Genomic DNA, 8,809 nt, shown 5'->3' on the forward strand with positions numbered 1-8,809 from the left:
ATAGGCCACGACTGGGGTCCGATCTAGACCCCCCCCCCCCCCGTATACATATCTATCAGTTGTGGTCACATTGAACTGTAAATAAACAATATCATGTAACAAAGCCCTATTGGGCGATAATATTGTCATAAACCTGTAGCCTTTTTCATTTGTACCACAACACGATAGGGCACGCAAGCCGACAAGGCTGCCATAACATAATAACATATATCATATATCATGTAGACCCAGCTGAATTAAACTGACATACACAACCCACATATACATGTCTGCAGACCTCTAAACATATAAATGACAACATATGGCGGGACAGGGCCCCCGCCGTACCCCTGAATGGATAAAACAATTTCTATACATCCGTGGACAGTATCAAAAACTAGGCCCCGATATAATGGAGCCTCTTCCAGCTGAGATGCATGGAATCCTAAGCTGATGAACTCTCAAAACCTGTATCTGTACCTGCGGGCATGAATGCAGCCCCCCGAGAAAGGGGGTCAGTACGATATATGTACTGAGTATGTAAAACATAATATAATACAACTAGAAGCATATCTGAGATAGAGAGTCAGGGGATAAGACATCAATTCAGAAACCTGTACCTGTACTTTGTGAATTACAAAAACATGCATGTTCGAGTCATATCATATAGCCGGCCCTTTCGGGGGTCCGGTGAATCATCTCTGTAAAATCATCTTTGTAAAACCATCATGGCCCCAGTACCATCACCACCTTATTACAACACATCATCATATATCTATACACGTATCCTGGCCCTCTATTGAGGGACTCAGGGAATAATACAGGGAACTGTGCACGAGAACATATCCTGGCCCGGGACTCAGGGAAAGAAGTGTTACAATATACACGAGTAGAGTAGTGAGTAACTATATGCAATTTAAATCATTATCTGAGACTCGACAGAATAAGAAAGTTAAGCTTTTGTTTGAGGACCCGAGTAACGGTGTAGTCATCTCGAGTGTCCTCTAAATGCCATTATGGGTTGTCTCAATTATAATCTCGGGGCTCCTAGACATGTACTAAAGTAAAGCCAAATCACTTATGGAACCAGAAACATTTGTTAACATATAGTCTGTAAGACTTGGAGCCTGTATATTTGTTATTTCTTTAGCATATAACAGTTTCCAGGGAAATAGTTCAGCTACCGTAGGAGTTCAAATATTCAGAAGTAAATAAGAGATGTTCGAGAATAGAGTTACCCTAGAGCTCAAATCATATTCAACTTACAACTAAGACAAAGGCATGCCTAAAAGAAGAAAGAGAATAAGCTTTATGTAGTCTGTACTTTCCTTCAGGGGATCTGCATACACATATTTCGTACCCGGCCCATCATGGGGCTCGGTGAATCATTATGGCATCATAATCTCATTTTTTTACCAAATACGTGTCAAGGAAAATGAGAGATAGCTTTTCACACACTACTGTTTAACACGTAGAAGCCTTACTAGGCAATACTCAATCCTTATAGAAATTCCAAAACTAAGCAGTGGATAGGGGTTATGAGGCGTACTTGGAGTTTTGGGAATGGAATTATCCCCACATTCCACACATAATTCACTTAAGGCTAAAACTTTCCAAAAGGAAAGAAGGATAGCTGTATGAGTCTATACCAAAACATGCCAAGAGAAAGCATTACATACCTTGTCTGAATTATTCTTTATCCTGCTTGCTTCGCCGTCCTTTGAACCTATTCAATATGAAAGTAATATAAATATCAACCCCTCTTAACTTTCCAGCATCTTAGGTTACACCTTAGTATCAATGGAATCTATTTCCTTAGTCGTTTCCCCAACTAGTTTTGTTATTCGCTAAGGCGTCGACGAAAATTGGGCAGCACCTCCCCTGTAATGTGCCCTATCCAAATTTCCAATCAGGTCCCTAAGACATACAGCCAACCAACAACAACAATCTGCAGCAATTCATACCAACAATATACAACATAAACTCCAAACGACTTATTCAAAAATACGATATCAAAATAGGGCGTCTAGCCTTTATTTTGTGACGCCTTTAATTATACATAACGAGGGGTCATGTGGCTTCTACCAGCAGCACCCTAACCCACATTAGGACATATTTAGGCCCTGCAACAACAAGCCACACCCCTTCAGCAGTAACTCACAAGAACGACACTTTATTTCGATGATAATTCAATTCTAGAGACTCCAATTTAGTTTATTTCGAACGTCAAGCATTTCTACAACATTCTTAAACTTCCAGCAGCATACAAGGGGTTTAATACACCATATAACAATACCATAAACTCCAATTTAAAAGGAAAGGCCTTACCTTACGTTAAACTTGTCAAACTCGCCAAAACTATCCAAAATGTGAAATCTGGACAGCTTACTGTTTTACCTTGTCGCTTCATTTCGAAGGGGTAATGGAGGGAAACAGGATTTACGTCCTGCATGAAAGTTATATACATGTGTCTTAGGGTTGCAAACAATTTCTAATCATCCCTACATCAATTTTGTACAAAACGATATGACCAAAATACTTACAGCTGTCCGTGTAGAATTTCCAAAACCAAATCTGAGTAGTACCTCCTCTACGCTTCATCACCATTTTTCGAGCTGATACATGTAAACCTAGATTTTGGAGTCTGAATGAAAGTTATATATACACGAAGTACCTTTCCAAAACATATTAAATCACTCGAAACTAATCTGTACACAAGAAGTTATACCAATATTACTAACCACTGTCCCTTCCAAAAACGGGTTTGTTAACTAGCGTTTTCTCTTATTTTCTCTTCCAAATTCCAATTGAAAAGCTGGAGTTTTACTTCCATGAAGGGCTTAAAATACATATATACATATCCACGTACTTAAGGTAAACCGTATATAATTAATTCACGGAAGAAAATTGGAAAACTAACCTTTAAATTTCAAGAACCATGGCTGCCTCTCTATTTCTCTCCCTCACGTTTTTTTCTCTATGTTGGCTGATGTTTTGATGCATAACTGAAGTATATGATATATATTAACATATATATGTGGCTTTAGGGTGTGACACGTGTCAACCCCAAGAGGTGACACGTGTCCAGCCCCTATTGGGCCACCGTATCATGCTGCCAACTATGGGCTGCCACGTGGCAGTGGGGTCCACCCCCCCAAGCAGGTGGGTCACCTACTTGACCCCAAGCAGGTGGGTCACCTTCTTGCTTGAGGTGCTGCCACGTGTCGCTTCTTCATTGGCTACCACGTGTCGTCTTTTTTCCCTTCCTCGTGGGCCCGTAATCTCATCTTATTTTATGTACCTATGTAATCCGTGCTACGTAAGTTTGATATATGCTTAAGTAGCTCAAGTGCATATGACTTTTAACTTAGTAGCTTACATAGGTAAATCGAGTCCTATGACTCATTACTTGGCCTCCAATTCCTTCCGGACTCTTATGATTTCATCTCCAACCTTCTCTAGTATGGGGTATCACATTCTCCCTTCCTTAGAGCCGTTTGATAGTGTCGTAACTTAAGTGGCTCACATGCTAGCTTCTAAGTAACTTAAGGGACATTCCGAGTTCAAAGATGTGGGGTGTAACAGATAGGGTTGTTAGAAGTCAACCCCTCATGCAAACTCCTTCTCAAACTTAGTCACGACGAATCTTTTGGGACTTGGCTTGATCCTAGGGGTCCTTCATGACCCCACATCACCTCTAACGCTGCTAAATTTCTCAACGACTCATCTCACTCATGTGAATGCTCCAGAATACTCGAGTTCGACCCTACCCGAACACAAGAATGGTCCGAATCTTAGGGAAAAATTTTGAGGGGTGTTACATTATCTCCCCCTTAGGATCATTCGTCCTCGAATAACGAGAAATCAAGAATAGACTCGGGGTGCAAATCACAATCAAAACTCAGTTATTCAATCAATCAAATTCTCAATCAATTATCAATCAAGACTCAAAATGCACAAATGAATTCAATGTCAAGGAAATGTACATTACCTTCAACATTCTCCTCGGTAGGCACGAATAGATGTGGATATTTAGATTTCATGGCTTCCTCCACTTCCCATGTGGCTTCCTCAAAAAATTGATTCCTCCACAGGACCTTGACTGAGGCGACGTCCTTTTTCCTCAATTTGCGAATTTGGCGATCAAGAATTTGGACCGGAACCTCTTCATAAGATAAGCTATCCTTAACTCCAATACTATCAATGGGGACTACCAACGAAGGATCGCCTAAGCACTTCTTCAACATCGAAATGTGGAATACCGGATGGATAGAAGCTAACTCCGAGGGTAACTCCAACTCATAAGCAACACTCCTAATCTACCTCAAAATTTGGTAAGGACCAATATATCGAGGACTAAATTTCCCCTTCTTTCCAAATCTCATAACGCCCTTCATGGGTGACACTTTCAAGTATACCCAATCACCCACCTCAAATTCTATGTCTCTCCTCCTCATGTCGGTGTAAGATTTTTGGCGGCTTTGGGATGTCTTTATCCTCTCTCGAATGACTCACACCTTCTCCATGGCTTGATGAACAAAATCAGGCCCAATCAACTCGGTTTCACCAACTTCAAACCACCCAATGGGCGATCTACACCTCCTCCCATACAAGGCCTCATAAGGAGACATTTGAATGCTTGCATGATAGCTATTGTTATATGCAAATTCTATGAGAGGTAAGTGATCGTACCAATTCCCTTTGAAGTCAAGCACACATGCCCTCAACATATCTTCCAATGTCTGAATGGTGCACTCTGCTTGGCCATCTGTCTGGGGAGGGAAGGCCGTACTCAAATTCACCTTCGAACCCAATCCCCTATAAAAGGATTTCCAAAATTGGGAAGTGAATCGAGCTTATCTATCTGAGATAATAGACCAAGGGACCCCATGCAATCTAACAATTTCTTGTATGTACAACTTTGCATAATCCTCTGCGGTGTCAGTAGTCTTAACTGCCAAGAAGTGAGATGATTTCGTCATTCTATCCACAATCATCCAAATCAAATCATGTTGCTTTCGAGACCTCGGTAGACCTGTAATAAAGTCCATGTTGATCATTTCCCACTTCCATTCTGGAATTTCTATATTTTGAGCTAAACCACATGGCCTTTGATGCTCAACTTTCACTTGTTGACAGTTCGGTTACTTGGAAACGAATTCCGCAATATCTCTCTTCATCCCACTCCACAAATAGATTTCCCTCAAGTCATGGTACATTTTTGTGGAGCACGGATGAATAGAGTATCTAGAACTATGCGCTTCGGTCATAATCCTCTCTCGAACATCATCGACATCCGGCACACACAACCTATTTTGGTACCTCAACACACCATCTCCCTCTTGGGTAAAAACCATTACCTCTTTTTTGTGAACAACTCCCTTCAATTGGAGAAGGATGGGATCTTGGTCTTACTTCTCCTTTACCTCTGCCACAAGTGAGGACGTAGACCCATCCTGAATAGTAGCTCCGCCTTTATTGTTTTCTTCCAAATGAACTCCCAATCGGGCTAGTCTGTGTACCTCCTTCGCCAATTCTCTCTTTCCTTCCTCCACGTAGGCAGTGCTACCCATAAACAACCTGCTAAGAGCATCAGCAACAACATTAGCTTTACTTGGATGGTAGAGGATGCTCATATCATAGTCCTTGAGTAGCTCAAGCCATCTCCTTTGCCTAAGGTTGAGTTCCTTCTGGCTAAAGACGTATTGCAAGCTCTTGTGATCGGTGAATACATCAATATGCACTCATTACAAGTAGTGGCGCCAAATTTTAAGTGCAAACACCACCGCTGCCAGCTCAAGGTCATGAGTTGGGTAATTCCTCTCATGAACCTTAAGTTGTCTTGAAGCGTAGTTTATCACCTTCCCCCTTTGCATCAACACACAACCCAAACCAATTCTGGATGCATCACAATAGATCACAAAACCCTCTGTTCCATCGGGCAAAGCTAAAATAGGAGCAGTGGTTAGCTTGGTCTTCAATTTCTGGAAACTCTCCTCACAAGCATCGGACCATTGGAACTTAGCCTTCTTTTGGGTCAACTTATTCAATGGTGATGATATGGATGAGAAACCCTCCACAAACCTTCGATAATAGCCAGCCAAACCCAAGAAGCTCCTTATCTCTGTAGGGGATGTGGGTCTGGGCCAATTCTTCACAGCTTCAATCTTTTGAGCGTCAACCTGAATACTATCTCCAGATATGATGTGGCCTAAGAAAGCCACTGATGTAAGCCAAAATTCATATTTGGAGAACTTTGCATATAATACCTGTTCTCTCAAAGTTTGTAAGACGATTCTAAGATGATGGGCGTGCTCCTCTTCGTTCTTGGAGTAGACCAGAATATCATCTATGAATACAATCACAAACATATCAAGATATGGTTTAAACACTTTGTTCATGAGATCCATAAAAGCTATAGGGGCATTAGTTAACCCAAAGGACATGCCCAAAAATTCAAAGTGGTCGTAACGAGTCCGAAAAGCAGTCTTCGGAATATCATATTCCATCACCTTCAGCTAATGGTATCCGGATCTCAGGTCTATCTTTGAGAAGCAAGTGGCACCCTGAAGTTGATCAAATAAGTCATCTATTCTGGGGAGAGGGTACTTATTCTTTATAGTGACCTTGTTCAGCTACCTGTAGTCGATACATATTCTAAGGGACCCATCTTTCTTTCAAACAAATAGGACTGGAGCACCCCATGGTGAGACACTCGGCCTAATAAATCTCTTATCTAACAAGTCCTTCAATTGCTCCTTCAACTCTTTCAACTCAGTTGGGGCCATTCTATAAGGAAGAATTGAGATAGGCTGGGTATCAGAAAGAACATCAATCCCAAAGTCAATCTCCCTATCAGGATGGACTCCAGGCAGATCTTCAGGAAAGACATCCGGAAACTCGTTGACAATCGGAACCAACTCAAGGGATGGAGACTCAATATTGTCATCTTTCACTCAGACAAGGTGATAAATGCACCCTTTTGAGATTAGCTTCCTGGCCCTAAGGTATGAAATAAACTTACCCTTAGGCGCAACAGGACTACCCTTCCACTTTATGACAGCCTCATTCGGGAATTTGAACGTGACAATCTGAGTTCTACAATCAATAGAGGCATAACAGACATAGAGCCAGTCCATGCCAAGGATCACATCAAAATCAACCATGTCTAACTCAACTAGGTCGGTCAAGGTATCCCTGTGATAAATGGACACAGTGCAATCTCTGTAGACTCTCTCAGCTAAGACAGAATCACCGATAGGAGTAGCTACACTGAAAGGCTCAAACAGACATTCGGGAATTTTATTGAATTTACTAGCCACGTAAGGAGGCACAAAAGATAGGGTGGCACCCGGATCCATTAATACATAGCAATCAAGAGAAGAGACTCGAATCATACCCGTCAAGACGTTTGGAGAGTTCTCCTGATCTTAGCGACTACCCATGGCATATAGGCGGTTTGTACCTCCACTCGTACCTGAAGTAGTGCCCCTCTGGTTACCCCTAGCTGGCGGTGCGGTGGTAGAGAACTGGGCTCTGTTCCCCCATGCTAGACACTATTTCTGAAAATGGTCTATTTGGCCGCATTTATAACAACCATTCCTTCCCGCTCTACACTCTCCCAAGTGAAGCTTACCACACTTGATGCATGGTGGCTTCCCTTGCAAACCTTGACCCATGCTAGTTTGGGATTGAGAACCCTGAGGTCTGAAATTTTGGCGACTCTGCCCCTGTCGATCATACCTGTTCTGCGGCATAGGTGCACTGGCGGTAGATGAGGCATAGCTGGAAGGCCTCTTCTGGAAGAAGGACCTGTTTCCCTTGTTTTGCCTATGTTCATTCTCATGCCTAGCTGATCTTTCCTTTTTGCTCAGATGCTCCTCTATGTCCTTTCTCTTCTCATCCTCCACCTGTTGGGCGAACACCATTAACCTTGAAATATCCATATCGGAGATTAATAATGCCGCTTTGCACTCCTTCTTCACATGTCTTCCCAAACTGGAGACAAACTTCCTCATCTTTGACCTCACATCTGGGGTCATTTATGGAGCATACCTGGATAGTTGGATGAACTTCAGGCCATACTCCTGAACAGTCATACCCTCCTACTTCAGATTCATGAATTCCTCCACTTTTGCTTCCCTCAATTCTCGAGGAAAGAAGTGGTCAAGAAAGGCTCCCTCGAATTCATCCCACCTAGCAGGTTCAGCATCCTCACCCCTACCTTGTTCCCATTGGTTATACCAAATATTTGCCACGTCTTTGAGTTGATAAGACACCAACTCAACCATGTCGATTTCCATAGCATGCATAGCTTTCAAAATTTTCCATATATCATCAATAAAATTTTGGGGATCTTTATCAACCTTAGAACCCGTGAATGCCGGCGGATTCATCCTCAAAAAGTCTCTAATTTTAGTGGCAGCAGACGGCTCTTGGGAACTAGAGCTAAGAGTGGGCGAGCTCTGATTACCATTTCGGGAAGCCATTAACTGCGTGAGCATTGCAATTGCCCCTCGAAATTCTACCTCTGATGTGGGTGCAGGTGGAGTAGCAGGCACTTGATGTGCCTTCGCATATCTCGCAGGTCGGCCTCTAGCCCTTGCTGGGCGTACCTCTGACTGTGGTATTCCTGCATTATCAACATTCCTCTGGCTAGCGGTACGTTTAGAAGGCATTATCTGTAACGTATAAACGCACAAATTAGAAAGGAGTTTTATAGAGTTTAACTCTATCACACAAATTCCAGAGTATGAAAGAAGTGAAACAATTCCTAATGTCTTATAGCCTCCTGATTATAAGTGTGGTGCACAACACATCATAAGTAAGA

Source organism: Solanum dulcamara, chromosome 11 (assembly GCF_947179165.1).
Source record: "Solanum dulcamara chromosome 11, daSolDulc1.2, whole genome shotgun sequence".
Classification (NCBI taxonomy): Eukaryota; Viridiplantae; Streptophyta; class Magnoliopsida; order Solanales; family Solanaceae; genus Solanum; species Solanum dulcamara.